The 20082-nt window shown below is 51.3% G+C and overlaps 1 protein-coding gene across 4 annotated transcripts in view; it reads left to right on the forward strand.

Moving 5' to 3' along the window:
- The window catches only part of LOC119971382 (BTB/POZ domain-containing protein KCTD19-like), a 179175-nt gene that overhangs the window by 150061 nt on the left and 9032 nt on the right, over window positions 1-20082 (forward strand). The window lies entirely within an intron of this gene.

A 20082-nucleotide genomic window follows, 5' to 3' on the forward strand; every position in this document is an offset into this window, starting at 1 on the left:
CCTGCCGCCACCAAATGGTGGGCTGCTTCCTGCCACCAAGAAGCATGTAGCTGGGAGGTGGGAGAATCCTGCCCAAAGTGTCTGAGCATGGCAGTGGTGCTGGAGGGGGAAGTAAAGGCAGATAAAAAATGGTAACTATGATTTTAAGAGCATTATTCATTCAAGTTATGGTATTGAAAAAAACGAAATGTGCTGGAAATGTACAACAGATCTAGAGTATCTTAGTAGAGAAGAGGAAAATTCACATCTAGAGACTTCTCATTGACAAAGGGTGTTCACTAAACATTAATCTGTATTTAACAAAATACCGGCAATGCTGGAAATATTCAGGCCAGTGAGCATCTGTGGAGAGAATGAGCTGGATCCCTCCTGCCCACTACCAGCCCATGGAGGGAAAGCTGCTGGGTTGGATGCTTGACAAGGCTTCACCTGCCACTGGTTAGATCCTGATGATAGCTGGGTGAGGTCATTAAATGGTCATTAATTACCCATTTGAGTGCCTCAATTGGCCATCTGGCAGGCAGGCTGCCTGTGCCAATCTTACCAGTGGTAAAAGTATATGAGGGCAGGGGTGGACCGATTGGCCAGTCACCCGCTGGAGTTTTCCAACAACCCTCGGACCTTCAAATCCACCGGCAAGGAAGCGCATAATCCAGACCAAAATTTCAGCTCAGGCCATTGACCTGAAAAATAACTATGCTTCTTGCTTCATTCATATTGACTGTACCTGTTTAGTATTTCCAGAATTTTCTGTTTTTATTACTCATTTTTATTTTCTGATGATTGGTCTGCTGTCTATTTACAGTGTTTCATTTTTATTTCTGATTTTAAACAGTAAAATACGTGTTGGCGCCATCGGAATTTCTTAGTTTCAGAAAACTTTATTTAATTATATTTAATTATAGATAATTTGTATGTGGAACATGCTGTGGTGGATTCAAGATGGAGTCTGCAGGCGCTGGAGTTACAACCAAATGGTAGAGCTTTACTTAGAAGATGTCAACACTACAGGCTGCGATGTTAAACTGCCCATTTGTCCACACAATAATTTTCTTAAAGTGACCCTGTTCATTTACAAGGCTGCTTCTGAGGAAACACTATGAATACACAATATTTTCTCCCTTTTTAAATCAAAGGTCCCTGACACAATAAACAGTATAACATGAACAATCGATTAGCAACATGAAAAATCAATCACATAAGAGCAGACAAGACGTCAAATTTTCCAAGGTCGTCCTGTGTGTCTGTTGTCAAACCTCAGGTGTCTGTGTTTTAGCACTTGCTGCAACCTCCAGTGTCTTTGGCTTGGTGTGAGTGTCGTCAGTGGTTATCTTAACTGGAGTCGACATAGTGATGTGGGTAACTCCGTGTTTAATTCGCAACTGAGGTGCTGTTTTCCCCAGTTGGTTTGGGTAGTGTCAGATTCTCAGGAAGGTCCATGTCATCTCTAGCACAGCTAGATTTGGACTCTGTTGATCCTCCCTCTGGCGGATTGGTTCTTGTCACCAAAAGGTTAATGCCTTCTGCATATGACATTGTCTCGGGTTTGTACGGTGCAGGAGACCAGTCCTGTGTGTGTGAAGACGGTGGCATCAATCCATTTTTCACCTGTAGTGAAATTTCTTGCAAAAATTTCAGAACCCCTGGTGAAACGATTTTTCACCTTGTTCTTCTGCCGTATGACCTGATCCTGCTACTTTTTTCTCAAAAATTAATTTTTTCTTGGGTAGTTTTAGAAAATCTAATGCTGTGTCTAGTTGACATTTAACCATTAGCAACGTCGGAGAAACTTGGGTTGTTCAGTGAGCAGTATATCCCTGTACGTGAGCAGGAATTGACTCAAACAATTAGATAATGAACCTTGTTCTCTGGTTACCTTAAACAAATGTTTAATCATCTGTACAAAACATTCTGCCAGCCCATTCGTGGCAGGGTGATAAGGAGCAGACCGGATGTGTTGAATTCCCTTTTCCTTCAAGTAGTTTATGAACTCTTTGAGATAGGAACTGTGGTCTATTATGACTCATCTGTTGTTCAGGGTAATGGAATCTGAACATTTCACACAATCTCTCAATTGTTTTCTCCGATGACATTGAATTAATGATGGCAACTTCAGGGCATTTTGAGTAAGCATCGACTAGAATGAGAAACATGCGCCCTTCAAATGGTCCAGCAAAATCAACCATTGGCAGGTCTCTTCTTGCCATTCCCAAGGGTGCAGTGAGACTAATGGAAACTGGTTCCATATCTTGCCTTCTTGAATTTGGCATATAGCCCCAGCCAGCAAAAATAGCTCCTGGCTATCTCCTCCATCCTTACAATACGACATTGGCATTTGTGTAATTGGTTTAGTGTACATTTTATTAATAGTGGTGGAATGTTGACTCTCATTCCCTAGAGGAGAAAAACTGCCTGTAAGGATAACTCCAGTCTTTGGGTGGAATATAGCTATAATTCTGGGTTTGCTCCTGAACTTTTGCTTCAAAGAACCATGTCCACAACCTGACAGTACTGGATCATTTCTGCTTTTCACCTATGCTGCAGTAGGAGTGTTATCTACTTTCTCTAAGTAGAAAATGTTTCCACACAAACTGCTTATCAATGAACTATTTGGTAAGGGTAGACTGGAGAGTCCATCTGCGTATCCATAAAGGTTTGACTGCGATACTTGATCATGTATGTGTGTGCTGACAAGAGCAATGCCCACCTCCGGATTCTGCTCACTGCCAGTGATAGAATCCCCATATGAGGTCCAATACTAGTTGTTAATGGACGATGGTCCATCGGTAAAGTGAATTCACTCTTGTACAGGAATTGGTAGAACCGTTTTATTCCAAAAATGATTCCTGAGCTTCTTTCTTTATCTACCCAAAATTGCTTTTGGTTTTATGCAAGGTCCTCTATGTAAAGACTATCGGCTTTTCTTTATGTGGGGGCATTAATCGGCATAGCCCAATTATCTGTGTTCAATGATTCCCATTCTGACCAGATGTTCTATTTCTGCCTCTACCATGGGTCTGAGTGTGTATGGCACTGATTTAGCCTTTAAGCATCTTGCCACAACCCCATAAGTTGATGCATCACATGCCAGTTGCAGGGGTAAATTTGGATCAAGATGTGTCAGGACTTCGGACCTGAGTAGCCCCATTGGCTTGAATGAATGCTCTCACATTGTTTCTCCCATTTTTTGACACAGTAGATTGTGCAAGGGTTTTAGAATAGTCGCCAGATTAGGGGCAAACCTTTGTAGTAATTTAGTAAGCCTAAGAAAGATTGAAGTTTGTTGACTTTTTGAGGTGCGGTGCCATGGTAATGGCTTTGACTTTCAAAGGTGATTTATTCAGTTTCTTGGTGCCAATGACATGACCCAGGTATTCATTTGAAGATTAGAGAAATTCACATTTGTCTTTTCGCACTCTTAATCCATAATCTTCGAAACACTAGAGTGTGGCATCTAGGTTGTAGAGGTGTTCTTCCTCATTCTTCCCAATAACCAAGATGTCATTCCAGGTAACACTGGACTCAGTCTAATCTTCTTAAGATTTGGTCCATAGCTCATTGGAAAAATGCTGATGTAACAGATGCTAGACCAGGTCCCAACAGTAGCGAAGATACTGGACCAGAAATATATTTTATTTTTAGACTGTGCGGAAAGATCGATTCTTTCCTGGAGTGATTGCATGAGAAATTGGGCTTGGTTATTTTTACAAACGAAACTTTATTATAACAAAAGAAAAACAATATTTAAATTTGAACCTAACAAGAACAGCTTGTATGTATCTCTTAACCCTAACACACGATTTCCCATTAAAGAGCTATGTTCCACTTACACAGGCAGGCAAAAATGATACTTACATTCCCAGAATATATTCCTGCTGTTAGTGAATCTCCTTCAGACCCTTTTCGAAAGCCTGTCTCTGTGGCAGTTTCTTCATGGCCTCCCTCGATCAGTTTCCAAATAACTCTGCTTCCACCTGTTCGAACAGGATTATTTTATCTCTCTAAGCTCTGCCCAATCCCTCGAAGTTGATTCTGACCCGATGTGTCCAGAACTCAACATTGCTATCTAGGGTTTTGATTACCCCTCCCGTATACACAACTACCCTTCAATTTATGGACAGAAGAGGCCATCAGACTCCATAATGGGCTAATGGCCGGTCAGATGAGTGCCGTGGAGGCCAATGTATCTTGGGTGAATCACTCTGGCTGAACGGGGATATCCTACCGACTCCCGTTAACGAGTTTAAGTCTAAATATGACCATGTAACTCAGGCCAGTGTGGGTGACTCAGTGCAAGCAGTTTTAGACTCCGGCTGTTAACCCCTAAACTGTCCACTACATCTTCGATTTAATTTTGTAACATCTCCCAGGTCTCACACACACTGGTGCTGAAGTGATGCCAAAGGTAATCTTCTGTGTTAAAATTACCTTTTATGTGCCACAAACATCAAGAACTGTTGTGAATCCAATCCACATACATTTAAAGATATGCTTGACAGAGGTCAATTTTACTGAAGGGTTGGCCGCCAGCCAAACCAGCGAATAGGGATAGTGGGTACTGCTGTGCACGGTACAGGATTAATAGTGACTTTAAAATTGCCACTAATGCTTGCAGATCCATCTTTTCATCATGGGTACAATCAGTATAGCCCAATTAATTGGTATAGATCAATTACTGGGTCCAATTACTCTCGTTCGGACTAGCTGTTCTATTTCTGCCTCTACTTTAGGCCTGAGTGTGTACAGTACTGATCTACCCTTTAAGCACCTTGCCTGACATTCTTCCTTGATCTTCAGCTGTCTTGTGACATCCTTCATGCTTCATAGCTCACTGTTGAAGACAATGGCATGTTTCTTCAATATTTTGGATACGACTGATTTGGAATCTGTCATGAGATTTATCTCCACCCAATTTCATCTGTTTTTTTTCCAGCCAAGTTCTTCCCATTTGTGCTGGATAATTTCCTTTGACTATGTGCAAGGACAATTCTGTCCATTTAATTGCGCAACACCCCTCAGCTGTAACTTTGTTGTTAAGTGGCGAGGATACTTGACTGAAACCTCAATATTTTAGTTTATGGTAAAACTTAGCAGAAAGAATGCTCCAGGATTGACATAGGGTTTCTGCCAGGGCCAGGGGGAGTAGTTGGGGGCGGCCAGGAGGTGGGCTGTGGGCTTGGGGTGGATGGGTATGCAGCACCATTATGGCGGCCGGCAGGTCAGCCATGCAGCTGCGCAAGCCACTGACGGCCTGCATTAAACATGGTGTCCTGGGTTGTATAGGTGACCCCCCGGGGCAATCCCTGAGTGCCCTCTGGCCCCAGCCAACCCATCAGCTAAATGGGTGCTCCAGCACAATCTGTCCCATCTTTTTGGCCCCGATCAGTGTGTGTGTGTGTATGCGGGTTGTACTGTTTAAGCGCAGCTGCAGATTGTCAGCCCTGTGAGTGTCCATCACGGTCTCGGCGAGCTATGCACCATTTTGCATGGGATTCACTGGTGTTCCACACAACACCAGTGTTAGCCCTTCACTGGTAGTGGAATCAGTGCAGGTGCGGCGCCAATTTTCCTGTTTTAGATGTCCACTGATTCTCCCTTGGCGACAATACTCTGTCGCAGAAACGGAGAATTCGGCCTACTGCCTTTCTGAGCTCCACCTAGCAACGACCTCATCTCCCCAAGCTGAAAACACACTTAGTGGTGTTGACACCGGGGCAGGATTAGTGGATTTTTATGTTAACAAAACTGGCGCGCACCTGCACTGATACAGTGACTGTTCAGGGGCTAGCACCGGCGCCATGTGGAACATGATCAATTCCAATGGGAAACGGTGGTGGATTCGCTGGATTCCCAATTGATAGTCAATAGGCCAACAAGCTGCAGCCACATATATACACTTCACTCCCCACAGACACAATCCCAGCCACCAAGATGGCAGCAAGGAGAGTGGCACCCGATTTTACAGACACCGAGCTCGAGTCCCGGCTAGACACTGTGGAGAAGAAATGGGCAACCCTGTGCCTGGGAAGGAGGCTGCCAGCTGCTGCTGTGATGCCTGGGTGCAGGTGGCAACGGATGTAAGTGCCATCAGCAAAAGCATCCGGACTGGCCAGCAGTGCCGTAGGAAACCTCAGGGTGGCCAGGATCACTGTGCCCTTGGTCCACACCTGTAGCCTCGGTGCCCCTCCCCCCAACCACCTGGAGGGCATCTGAACCCCCACCCTGCACCATATGCTGGCACCCATATTGGTCACCATGGATGTGTGGCCTGCCACTGAAGCCACCAGCTACCTACCCCCTGGGCTGCATGTATCGGTCTATCTAACACTGTTCATTTTCTGTTTCGAACCCCCCCCCTACAGAAGGATGCCCATACCGCCAGAAGTGGGAAGAGATTGGAGGGGGACCGCTTCACCGCAGCAGAGCAGAGGGCACTGGGTGTGATCGGCAATTCCGAGGAAAGGGCTGTTGCTGGGGTGGTGAACGGAGTTGTGGTTCCTTTGACACGTGTCAATGAACCCCCCCCCCCCCCGCCTAATCATGTGTTTTGTATTTGGCTTGTAGGAGCTGCTGGCGATGGGCGGCCCTTCTGGTGTCTCCTGACCCCAGCCAGAGCCCCAGGTGCCAACCAGCGATGAGGACGTCGACACGGACTCAAGCCATCAATCTAAGACCCAGAATACCCCAGAGACCGATCATAACACTGATTCCGCCAACACCCTCTACCGTACCAGAGACACTCACCTTGGTTGGGCAAGTTAGTGAAGAGGCTCTTGGGCACTATCTGGTGCACATCACACACATGCTCCAGTACAGCAGGTGGCGGTAGGAACTCCCGAGGGAGCGGACGGTTGGAGGGAGGGTTGATCCCAGGGACTAGCTGCCATCCAGACGGGTTTCTGGAACAGACAGTCCCATAAACTGTGGCGATGCATTCGCAGAAGCCGGGACGACATGAGGGGTTGTTGACGAGCATCCAGCACCTGCAGGTGCAGATGGAGGAGTCCAACTGCATTCAGGAGCAGGAGGCAGTACTAGCCATGTGTGCCACTCAGGCCAACACTGCACGGGCGACGTCCATGGTTGAGGCCTTGGAGGGCAAGGGTTTCGACTATGGATCAGCATGTCCAAGGCCTGGGGCAATCTGTGCAGGGGGCAGAGACCCAGGCAGGGCTGTCCCTCTCACAGGCAGTCGTGTGCCCGAGCCACCTGGACATTGCAGCGGCTCTCCTGAGTGTGGCCCACTCACAGCAGGCCATGGCTGAGAGAGTCAGCAGCATTGCCCAAGCACTGGCCAACGTGGCACAAACTTAGAGGGAAGTGACCCAGTCCCAGAGGGAGATGGAGCAGTCACTGGCTGATGTGATACATATGACATAGGAGCAGAATTAGGCCACTGGCCCTATCGAGTCTTCTCCGTCTTTCAATCATGGCTGATATTTTTCTCATCCCCATTCTCCTGCCTTCTCCCACTCCCCTTATTAATCAAGAACCGATCTATCTCGGTCTTAAAGATACTGTGATTTGGCCTCCACAGCCTTCTGCGGCAAAGAGTTCCACAGATTCGCCACTCTCTGACTGAAGAAATTCCTCCTCATCTCTGTTTTAAAGGATCGTACCTTTAGTCTGAGATGGTGTCCTCTGGTTCTAGTTTTTCCTACCAGTGGAAATATCCTCTCTATGTCCACTCTGTCCATGCTTCACAATATCCTGTTAAGTTTCAATAAGATCCCCTCATCCTTCGAAACTCCATCATAAGATCCCCTCATCCTTCAAAACTCCATCAAGTACAGAACCAGAGTCCTCAACCGTTGCTTATATGACAAGCTATTCATTCCAAGGATCAGTTTTGTGAACTTCCTCTGGACCCTACGGGGTCCAAAACTACTCACAATACTCCAAATGGGGTTTAACCAGAGCCTTAGACAGGCTCAGAAATACATCCCTGGTCTTGTATTCTAGCCCTCTTGACATGAATTCTAACATTATACTGCACATTAACCTTAAGAGAATCATGAACAAAACTCCCAAGTCCCTTTGTGCTTCTGATTTCCTAAGGATTTCCCCATTTAAAAAATAGTCTATGCCTAAATTCCTCCTTCCAAAGTGCATAACCTCACACTTTTCCGCATTGTACTTCATTTGCCATTCCATTGCCCACTCTCCCAGCCTGACCAAATCCTTCTGCAGACCCCTTGCTTCCTCAATACTACCTGTCCCTCTATAGATCTTTGTATCATCTGCAAACTTAGCAACCGTGCCTTCAGTTCCTTCTTCCAGATCGTTAATTTATATTGTGAAAAGTTGTGGTCCCAGCAGACCCCTGAGGCACACAACTAGTCACCGGCTGCCATCCTGAAAAAGACTCCTTTATCCCCACTTTCTGCCAGTCAGCCAATCCTCTATCCATGCCAGGATCGTATCCTTAACACCATGGGCTCTTAACTTACTTAACAGTCTCCTATGTGATACCTTGTCAAAGGCCTTCTGGAAATCTAAATAAATCACGTTCACTGGTTCTCCTTTCTCTTAACTTCCTTGTTACCTCTTCAAAGAACTCTAACAGATTTGTCAGACATGACCTCCCTTTGACAAAGCCGTGCTGACTCAGTCCTATTTTACCACGCACTTCCAAGTACTCCGTGATCTCATCTTTTTTTTTAAAGTAAATTTTTATTCAAGTTTTCAACAACAAATTTTATCACAACAGAGAAAAACAGTAACCCCTCCTCTCCAATACAAAAACAATAAATTAACAAGAAAAAGAAATAAGCATAAAACCATGAGAACAAACCCCCATAACGGATCCGTAGCCCCCCCCCCCCCCCCCCCCCCCCCGGGTTGCTGCTGAAGTTTGTTTTAATAAATGTTGTTATTGGGTTTTTGAACAAGGTATAATTACCGTTATGTACACAAAATAAGAAACATATATATATATATATACACACACACACATATTTAGAGGAGAAGGGCACACCCCAACATAAAAAAAATATAATAAAATATGAAATAGAATAACTGGTGGGGTATTGTGCACCAGCTCAACAGCGGCAGCACTGTACATCTGGCAAAGTTACCCACATCACGTAAGTAGGCGTCTGCCTGCGGGGGGGGGGGGGGTGGGGGTGGGGTGGGGAGCGGGGGGACAATCACAGTGTGCGATATTTGGCTGTGCTGTGTTGTTGTCGTCCACCCCTCCCGGACGGGTCTCGCTGTCGTCCCACACTCGCCCCCGCTTCTGCCGCTCCTCCCGTCCTCCATCTCCATTTTCCTCGTTCCCCGCTCCTAGAGGTGTCATGCACGTTTTGGCATCCCGTGCCGGCCCTCCGGCTCCCGCTTCCCTGCCCCCGCCGGCCCTCCTCTCCCGTTCCCCCCCCCCCCCTCCACGGTTCGCCTCCCTCTCTCCAGGTTTAGCTGTCTTCCCCCCACCGTGGTTCGCCCCTCCCTCCTCCGGTTTAGCCCCCCCCCAGTCCATCTCTCCCCTCCATGCCCCGGCTACCTTCCCCCGATTCCCGACCATTTTCCCCTGATTCTTGGCCACCCGGCTATTCTTCCTCTTGTTTATTGGCCACAAACTGGTCCCGGAACAGTTGTGTGAATGGCTCCCACGTTCTGTGGAAGCCGTCGTCTGACCCTCGGATGGTGATTTTGATTTTCTCCATTTGGAGAGATTCCGAGAGGTCGGACAGCCAGTCTGGAGCTCTGGGTGGTGCTGCTGACACCCACTCGGCCTCTGGCTCCTGGATCCATCCCCTTACTCGCTCGGCTGTTGCCGCCCAGTGGTAGAATTGTAGGTTTGGGAGGGCTAGCCCCCCCCTGGATTTAGTTTTTTGTAGGACCTTCTTTGGGATCCTCGCATTTTTACCCCCCCATATGAACGCCATGATTAGTTTGTCCAGCGCTTTGAAAAAGGCCTTGGGGATGTAGATCGGGATGGATCTAAACAGGAAGAGGAACCTGGGCAGTACATTCATTTTGATCGTCTGGACTCTCCCCGCGAGGGAGAGTGGGCGTGTGTTCCATCGTTGCAGGTCCTTTTTTACTTCCTCCGTCAGACTGTGAGGTTCCATTTGTGGATCCCTTTCCAGTCATGGGCTATTTGGATCCCCAGATAGCGGAATTTGTGTCGGGCTTGTTTAAACAGCAGCCTCTTTAGTGCTGCCCCCCTCCTTGCGGGTGCACTGGGAAGATCTCGCTTTTGCTCATGTTGAGTTTGTAGCCCGAGAAGGCTCCAAACTCTTTCAGGAGCGCAATGATTCCATCCATGCTGCTCTGTGGATCCGAGACGTAGAGGAGTAGGTCATCTGCATAGAGTGAGACTCTGTGCTCTCTGCCTCCCTTCGGATCCCCCTCCAACTTTTTGCTGCCCTGAGCGTGATAGCTAGCGGTTCGATCGCTAGGGCGAACAGCAGCGGGGACAGTGGGCATCCTTGTCTGGTGCCCCTGTGCAGCTGGAAGTATTGGGAGTTGGTATTGTTGGTCCGTACACTCGCCATGGGAGCGTTGTATAGGAGCTTTACCCAAGAGCTGAACCCTGTTCCAAGCCCGAACCGCTCCAGTACCTCTATGAGGTATTTCCATTCGACTCTGTCGAAGGCCTTTTCTGGGTCCAGGGAGACGATCACCTCTTGTGTTCTCTCCCCGGAGAGGGTCATTATCACGTTCAGCAGGCGCCTGATGTTCGAGGTAAGCTGTCTACCTTTGATGAAGCCCGTCTGGTCCTCTGTGACCACCTCAGGTACACAGTCGTCTAGCCTTTTGGCCAGTATTTTGGCGTCTGCATTCAACAGTGAGATGGGTATGTATGACCCACATTCCGTTGGGTCTTTGTCTTTCTTAGGTATCAGCGAGATAGGGGCCTGTGCTAACGTGGGTGGCAGTGTGCCCCTAGCTAGCGAGTCTGTGAACATCTCCCACAGGTGCGGGGCCATCGCTGTCGCAAATTCTTTGTAGAAGTCCGCCGGGAATCCGTCCGGTCCCGGCGCCTTCCCCGTCTGCATGGAGCTAATGCTGTCCATAATCTCTCCCAGTGCTGGTGCTTCGAGGCCCCGTTTTCTGCCCTCCCCCACGACTGGAATGTCCAGTCCATCAAGGAACCGTTTCATCCCAGCCTCCCCCCTTGGGGGCTCTGAGGTGTACAGCTCTTGGTAGAAGGCCTTGAAGGTTTTGTTAATGTTCTCTGGTTCTGTTTCCAACGTGCCTCCAGTACCCCTGATTTGCGCAATTTCTCTGGTGGCTGCCTGCTTTCTCAGCTGGTGTGCCAACAGGCGGCTGGCTTTGTCTCCGTGCTCGTACAGGGTCCTGCGGGCCTGGCGGAGTTGGCGCACTGCTTTCCTGGTGGTGAGCAGGTCAAAGTTCCTTTGTAATTCTTTCCTCAGGAGCTCTACGGTCGGGGCCTCGGAGTATTTACGGTCTGCCTCCAGTATGGAGTCTGTCAGCTGCTGCCTAGCCACTCTTTCCTCCCTATCTCTTTGCGCTTTGAAGGCGATGATTTCCCCTCTTAGTATGGTCTTTAGCGCTTCCCAGAACATGGAGGGTGAGACCTCCCCGTTTTGGTTGTTCTCCGTGTACTCTGCTATGGCCCGTACTATCCTTTCGCTGAAGGCCTTGTCAGCTAGTAAGGCACCGTCCAACCTCCATGTGGGGCGCTGGACCCTTCCCGTCTCTAGCCGCACGTCCATGTAATGTGGAGCGTAGCCTGATACCACAATTGCGGAGTATTCCACTTTGTCTATCCCTGGAAGCACCGTTTTCCCCACCACAAAGAAGTCAATTCTGGTGTATACGTTGTGTACTGGGGAGAAGAAGGAGAATTCCTTCTCCCCCGGGTGGGCGAACCTCCGGGGTTCACTGCTCTCATCTGCTCCATAAAGTGACTAAGTTCCCTTGCCATGCTTGAGGTTTTCCCCGTTTTGGGGTTTGATCTGTCTATCTTTGGATCCTGTACACAGTTGAAGTCCCCCCCCATGATTAGTCGATGCGTCGCTATGTCCGGAATTTCTGCCATGGCCTTTTTGATGAAACTTGTGTCGTCCAAGTTGGGCGCGTACACGTTGACTAGAACTACCGGTGCCCCATCCATGGCTCCGCTGACCATGACGTACCGACCCCCCCCCCCCCCCCCCCCCCCCGGATCTGTAACCGTCTTTGTCGCCCTAAACATCGTCCTCTTGCCAATCAATATCGCCACCCCCCTGGCCCTTGTCCCATAACAGGAATGGTAGGTGTGTCCACCCAGCCCTTTCTTACCCGCAGTCGGTCCTGCTCCCTTAGGTGTATCTCTTGGAGGAAGACTATGTCGGCCCTCATATTTCTGAGGTGGGTGAGGACTCTGGATCTCTTCACTGGGCCGTTGAGTCCTCTTGCGTTCCAGGTGACTATCCTGGTGGGGGGCTTCTGCCCCCTCGCTCCTGTGGGATTAACCATACTTATCTGGTGGATGCGCCCCTGTCCTCCGGGGTTTCCCTTTGTTAGGGGGCCGTCCAGGATGGCCGCTGTCGCTGCTCTCCCCATGCGGTCGGGTCTCTGCCCTCCGGGGTTTTCCCTTGTCCCGGGGGCACCCGTCATGGCCGTTCACTGTGTGTCTGTCACGCGGTTAGTCCCCTGCACTCTGGGGTCTCCCTTCGCCCAGGGACCGTACTGGGTGGGTGCTTGCAACGGTTCCTTGTTTCGAGCCCTTGGTTGTGGCACTTTGTAGCCCTGCTCCTTTTCTAGCCTCTTTTGTCCCTCCTACCCTGCAATCCCCCCCCCCCCCCCCCCCCCCCCCCCCGGTCTCTTGCTCCCTGTGTACCCCCTGCCCCCGGTCTCTCCCTTTTCCCTCCTCCCCCGTGTGCCCCTCTTTCCCCTGTTCCTGTCCCCGTTTGCTCTCCTGACTTTGACGGGTGTTCCCCCCCGTCCCCTGCCTGGCGCCTTCACCCCTGTTGGGGGTGCGCTGCAGCCCTGCTTTGAGCGTGCCCCCGTCGCTAGCTTTCCTGCTAGTACGGTGGCCCCCCTCTCGGGGGTTATTGTCTCGCTTCTCCCTGCCTGGCCTCTACGATTTTCTGCCCACTCTTCCCCCATCCTACCCTGCACCCCTCTTGCCTGCTCTCCCTTCTCCATTGCTCTCGTTCCCTCGTGCTGGGGCCTAGAGCGGGCCCTCGGGCAGTGGTTTGTTCTTTGTTCTGGGTGTTCTTGCCGGGGCAGGGTGGCCTGGCATTGCCTCGCCCCTCCCCATCCCCCGTCGGCGTGCCAGGGGCCCCTCGTCCCTACCCTCGCTGGTTGTTTTCCAGCCCATGTTCCTCGACGAACATATTTGCCTCAGCGGGGGCTGTAAAGAAATATTCCCTGTTTCGGTATGTGACCCAGAGTTTCGCTGGGTACAGCATGTAGCGCTAACAATTATACTCAAAGCCGAGAGACTGGTTCAATAGAGGCTTTAATGTTGTACGATGTTGTCCCTCCATCTGCAACAGTAGACTAAGGGTCTGAGCAGCTCTCATACATTTATACATAAGCTCCCTGTGGGCGGAGCTAGCCGGCAGGGGCTTACCGGAGGAACCTGTATTACAGGTACAGGCATACATCCCCCTACTGCAGTACACATAACTACAGTGGTTATCTCACCACACAGCATACCAAAACGCACTCTGCTCCTGTGGAGAGCTGCTTTCGCTCTATTGAACTCAGCCCGTCTCCTAGTTATATCTGCCCCAAGATCCTCATAGATTCGAATGGCGTGCCCTTCCCATTTGCAAGCTCTATTTTTCCTGGCCCAGCGCAGGATTGTCTCCCTATCCTGGTACCGGTGCAGTTTAGCTATGACTGCCCTCGGTTGTTCCCGATGTGCTCTGTCCATTTCCAGTGGGTTGTGGAAAGTTTCCCTCCCCACTAAGTTGCCCAGCATCTCAGCCACGCATGCTGTAGGATTTCTACCCTCGATCCCCTCTGGTAGGCCCACTATCCTTACATTTTTCCTTCTCAAGCGGTTTTCCTGGTCGTCTACTCTGCCCTTCAGGCTCCCCTGTGTTGTGCCCAGTCTCGCCACCTCCCTCTCCAGGGCCGTGACCCGGTCGCTCACGTCAGTCGCTGCTTTCTCCAGCTCCTTAGTGGTCGCTTCCTGGGCTTCTAATTTCTCTCCTTGGGCATCCAATTTCTCCTGTAGTCTGGTCAGGGCCTGCTGCACCCCCGACATGGCCCTGGCCACTGCTGCCTGCACTGCGGCCTCTATTTCTGCCTTCACCTCTGCTTGTGTACCTGCAGATGCTCCTCAGCTGCCTTCCAGTTCCCGCTCCTCCCTGGCCCCAGGGGAGAGGGCACCTGTCGGTCCAGCTCTTTTCGATGCGGCGATACTTCCGTTCCTCTGCTTCGTGGGCTGATTCGCTCGCCTGAGCTGGCTCGCCCTTGCCCCGTCTGCTTCTGGTGCCCCCTCTCCCTCTGCTCTGGCTCTCTCCTGGTATTTTCTCCTCCCCCTTCCCTTTCTTCTTTTCTTCTCCCCTTGTTTTTCTTTTCCCCCCTTTTCCGCTCCCTATTTTTATTTTTTGTCTCTTCCCATCTCCCTCCTTTCCTTTGCTACTTTATTTTTCCCCTTTTATACTACTCTCAGGTGGGCTTGTTTTGGGTGGGAAAAGAGAGCGCAAAAAGAGAGAAAAATTAAAAATATATATATATATATATTTCCCCCTCCCCTCTCTTTAACAGTTTTCTTTTGGGTTTTGTTTTTGTAACAGTTCTTTTTTTTTCTTCCTTTCCCCTCACACACCCAGGGTAGAGAGAGAGAGAGAGAGGCTTCCGGTTCAGAGTCTCTTTGTTCCTGCCTCATGCTGGTCGCTGCCGGTGGGGGGGGGGGGGGGGGATGGTTGGGGCGGTCCCCGCTGCTTCGTCAGGATCGTCGCTCATCGCTCTCCGGGGGGGGGTTAGCTCGCTGGTCGCTCCTCCGTGCCCTCCTTTCCGTAGGTTGGGCCCCGCTTCAGACCGGGCTGCTGCCGCTCCTGGCCTGCGCTCTGGTGCCGCTGGGGGGGGGGGGGACGACATGCCACTGCCGCCACCGGACCGCTCCGCCGCTGAGGATCCTCTGCCGGTAGTTTCGTTGGGGGGGGGGGTTCCCTTCCCTGCCCTTCCCTGCCCTTCCCTGCCCTGCCTGCTCTGCTCTCCCCGCTACCGAGATACAGACCCCGACCTCGTCACCCTGCGGGAGCCCCTTTCCGTGCGACCACTCTGCTCGCAGCCCGGAAGTCCTCCTTCCCGTGATCTCATCTTAATAACGGAGTCTAAAATCTTACCAATGACCGGAGTCAGACTAACCGGCCAATAATTTCCCATCTTCTGCCTCCCTTTCTTCTTTTTTTTTTAATAAACAATTTTATTGAGGTAGTTTTTGGCTTTGTAAACAGTTAGACATCAACAGAAAGAAAGCAAAAAAGGCAAAAATGTGCAAACATCCATGTACTTTCAATACTTCCATCGCAATATACTGCACAAGCCCGCTCCTCTCCCACCGGCACTACCCGCCATTTTATCCCTCCTACTCTACTCCCCCTCCCCCCCCCCCCCCCCCCCCCCCCCTCCCCCTCCCTGCTGACGCTCACTCTCCCGCAAAGAAGTCAATAAATGGTTGCCACCTCCGGGTGAACCCCTGTACAGATCCCCTCAAGGCGAACTTAATTTTTTCCATACCCAGGAAACTCGACATGTCCGCAAGCCACAACTCAGTCTTCAGGGGCTTTGAGTCCCTCCACGCCAATAGTATTCGTCGCCGGGCTATCAGGGAAGCAAAGGCCAAAACATCGGCCTCTTTCTCCCCCTGGACTCCCGGGTCTTCTGAAACCCCAAAAATTGCCACCCCTGGACCTATCGCCACCCTTGTTTTTAGCACCCGGGACATGACACCCGCAAATCCCTCCCAGTACCCCCTAAGCTTAGGGCATACCCAAAACATGTGAACGTGGTTCGCTGGTCCTCCTGCGCACCTAGCACATTTGTCCTCTATCCCAAAGAATTTGCTCATCCGAGCCACCGTCATATGGGCCCGGTGAACGACCTTAAATTGAATCAGCCCGAGCCTGGCACATGTCGCGGTCGAATTTACCCTACTCAGGGCCTCTGCCCACAGCCCGTCCTCCATTTCCCCGCCTAGCTCCTCCTCCCATTTAAGTTTCAGTTCCTCCGTCTGGGACCCTTCCTCCCTCATGAGCATCTTATAAATACCCGAGACTCTACCCTCCCCTTCCTCCCCCTAGAGACTATTCTGTCTTGGATCCCCATTGGCGGGAGGCGTGGGAAAGATGGGACCTGTCTACGAACAAAGTCCCGCAACTGTAGGTACCTAAAATAATTTCCCCTTACCAGCCCAAATTTCTCCTCCAAGCTCCTCAAACTCGCAAAGCTCCCTTCCAGGAACATATCGCCCACCCTTCCCACCCCCGCCCGCTGCCATACTCGAAACCCCCCATCCATACTCCCGGGGGCAAACCGATGGTTGTCGCAGATTGGCGCCCAAACCGACGCCCCCGTCTTCCCTACATGCCTCCTCCACTGGCCCCATATCCGCAGGGTCGCCACCACTACCGGGCTGGTGGAGTACTTGGCCGGCGGCAGCGGTAGAGGAGCCGTGACCAGGGCTGCCAAGCTGGAGCCCCTGCATGAAGCCGCCTCCACCCGCTCCCAGATAGACCCCATACCCACCATCCACTTCCTTATCATAGCGATGTTGGCCGCCCAGTAATAATTAATCAGACTCGGCAAAGCCAGCCCTCCCTCGCTGCGGTTCCTCTCCAACATCGCCTTCTTCACCCGCGGGGATTTTCCCGCCCAGACAAAGCTCATGATCATCCTGTTAACTCTTTTGAAGAAGGACTGTGGAACAAAGATCGGGATGCACTGAAAAACAAACAGAAATCTAGGGAGGATTGTCATCTTTACAGTCTGCACCCTCCCTGCCAGCGACAGCGGGAGTGCATCCCATCTCTGAAACTCTCCCTTCATTTGCTCCACCACCCTGGCCAAATTTAACTTGTGCAGCCTGGATTCCCAAATACCGGAAATTTTCCTCAACCAGCCTAAACGGTAGCCCTCTCAATCTGTTCTCCTGGCCCCTTGCCTGTACCACAAACATTTCACTCTTGGCCGTATTTAATTTGTATCCTGAAAACTGGCCGAACTTCCTCAACATTCCCAGTATACTTCCCATCCGCTGGGTCCGACACGTACAGGAGCAGGTCGTCTGCGTAAAGAGAGACCCTATGTTCTACCCCGCCCCTCACCATCGCCTTCCATCCCTCTGCGGCTCTCAGTGCAATCGCCAGCGGCTCTATGGCCAGCGCAAACAGCAGCGGGGAGAGCGGGCAGCCCTGTCTGGTCCCTCAGTACAACCTAAAGTACTCCGACACTTCTCTGTTAGTCCTGACGCTGGCCCTCGGGGCCTGATATAATAATTTGATCCAATCCACCAATCCCTCCCCGAACCCAAACCGTCCGAGCACCTCCCATAGATAGTCCCATTCCACCTGGTCAAAGGCCTTCTCGGCGTCCATCGCCACCACTACCTCCACCTCCCTGCCCGTCGGGGGCATCATTATCACGTTAAGTAATCTTCTCAGGTTGGCCGCCAGCTGCCTACCTTTCACGAACCCAGTTTGGTCCTCCTCAATCACCTCCGGTACGCAGTCCTCCATTCTAACCGCCAGGACCTTTGCCAGGAGCTTGGCGTCAACATTAGTCAGGGAGATTGGCCTGTAGGACCCACACGCCTCCGGGTCTTTACCCCGCTTCAATATCAGTGATATAGTGGCTTGCGACATTGTCGGCGGCAGGGTCCCTCTGTCCCTTGCCTCATTGAAAACCCTCGCCAAGACCGGGCCCACCAGCTCAGAAAACTTCCTATAGAACTCTACTGGGTATCCATCCGGCCCCAGGGCTTTCCCCGACTGCATGGCCTTAAGGCCTCCTCCACTCTAATCGGGGCCCCCAGCTCATCCACTCGCCCCCCACCTGCTGTTGGGAAGGTTAACCCGTTCAGAAATCTTTTCATCTCCTCCGGTTCTTCCGGCTGCTCCGAAGTATACAGCTTGCGATAGAAGTCCCGGAATACCTTATTCAATCCTGCCGGGTCCTCCACTTTGCGCCCCTCCCCATCCCTCACTCTACCTATTTCCCTGGCCGCCTCCCTCTTCCTCAGTTGCTGCACTAACAGTCTGCTAGCCTTTTCCCCATGCTCGTACACCACTCCCCTCGCCTTCCTAAGCTGTTCCACGGCCCTACTCGTGGATAGTGCCCCCAGTTCCGCCGGTAGTCTCTGCCTCTCCCTAAGTAAAACCTCCCCCGGGGACTCCGCGTGCTCTTTATCTATCTGACCCATTTCCCTAACCAATCTATCCATCTCTGCCCTGTCTGTCTTGGCTCTGTGGGCCCCAATTGAAATCAGCTCCCCCCGCACTACTGCCTTTAGCGCCTCCCACAGAGTAGCCGCTGAGACCTCCCCCATGTCATTCACCTGCAAGTAATTTTGCATACACCTCCGAAGCCTCTCACAGATCCCCTCCTCCGACAGCAGTCCCACGTCTAGCCTCCATTGCGGGCGTTGGTAGCTCGCTCCTCCGATCTGCAGGTCTACCCAGTGCGGGGCATGGTCTGAGATAGTAATTGCCCAATATTCCGTGTTCTTTACCTCCCCTATATAATCCCTGCTTAGTACGAAGAAATCTATCCTAGAATATACTTTATGGACGTGCGAGTAAAACGAGTAGCCCCTTCCTGTCGGCTGTCTATCTCTCCAGGGGTCCACTGCCCCCATTTGCTCCATAAATCCTTTCAGCTCCCTTGCCATTGCTGGGAGTCTACCCGTTCTGGGACACGACCGATCCAAAGCCGGGTCAAGGACCATATTAAAGTCCCCCCCCCCCGAATTATTAGCCTGCGAGAGTCCAGGTCCGGGATCTTCCCCAGCACTCTTTTAATGAAGTCCACGTCATCCCAGTTCGGGGCATATATATTCACCAGCACCACTCTTCTCCCCTCCAGTCTGCCCCGTACCATCAGGTATCTGCCCCCACTGTCTGCGCGCTATGCCCTCCGCCTCAAATTTCACCCGCTTGTTGATCATGATTGCCACCCCCCTGGACTTCGAGTCCAAGTCCGAGTGGAAGACCTGGCTAATCCAGCCCTTCCTTAGCCTGGTCTGGTCAGACACTTTCAGATGTGTCTCCTGCAACATAATTAAGTCCGCTCTCAAAGCCCGCAAGTGCGCGAACACCCGCACCCTCTTAACCGGCCCATTCAGTCCCCTGACATTCCAGGTGATCAGCCTGGTTGGGGGGCACAACCCCCCCCCTCCCCAACGTCAGTCAGCCATAGCCTTTCTCGGGCCGGCCCCCGGCCCGTTGGCTGCCTCCACCCTCGACCTCCTTTCCAGTGCCTGTTTCAAGTCCCTCCCACGTCAGCAGAACAACCCCCCCCCCCAACCACATCCCCCGATACCCCACACCTGCCATCCACTGGCTGTGATCTTCTCCCCCCCCCCCCCCCACCCCCCCCACCCCCCCACCTGACTCCCTTGACTAGCCAATCTGCTAGCCCAGTGACTCAACACTCCGGAGCCTTCCTGTCTCATTCCCATTGTTTCCCCATCCTCCTCCCCACTCCCCGGTGCCCCATCCCCCTCTCCAACCCACTGGAGCAAACTCACTGGCACAGGAAGGCACGGACATCAACAAAACAAAAAAAAACACAAACCAAAAAAAAAACCCCAACCCACGGCCTTGGCCCCCCTTGCTGACCGGCCCCCCTTCGTTACCGTGCCGGCTCCAGTGACCTCCGCGAGCTGCACAAAAAGTACAAATCCGCCCAAAAGGAAAAAAACAGAAAAAAAGAGGAAAAAACAAAAACATGAGAACCCCCCCCCCCCCCCACCCCCACCCCCAATCCAATGTCCATGAACAAAGGAAAGAGTCCCAAATTGGATTGGATTTGTTTATTGTCACGTGTACCGAGGTACAGTGAAAAGTATTTTTCTGCAAGCAGCTCAACAGATCATTCAGTACATGGGAAGAAAAGGGAATTGAACAGAATTCAAGAAAATACATGAGAATACATAATAGGGCAACACAAGAT

This window comes from Scyliorhinus canicula, chromosome 9 (genome assembly GCF_902713615.1).
Source record: "Scyliorhinus canicula chromosome 9, sScyCan1.1, whole genome shotgun sequence".
Classification (NCBI taxonomy): domain Eukaryota; kingdom Metazoa; phylum Chordata; class Chondrichthyes; order Carcharhiniformes; family Scyliorhinidae; genus Scyliorhinus; species Scyliorhinus canicula.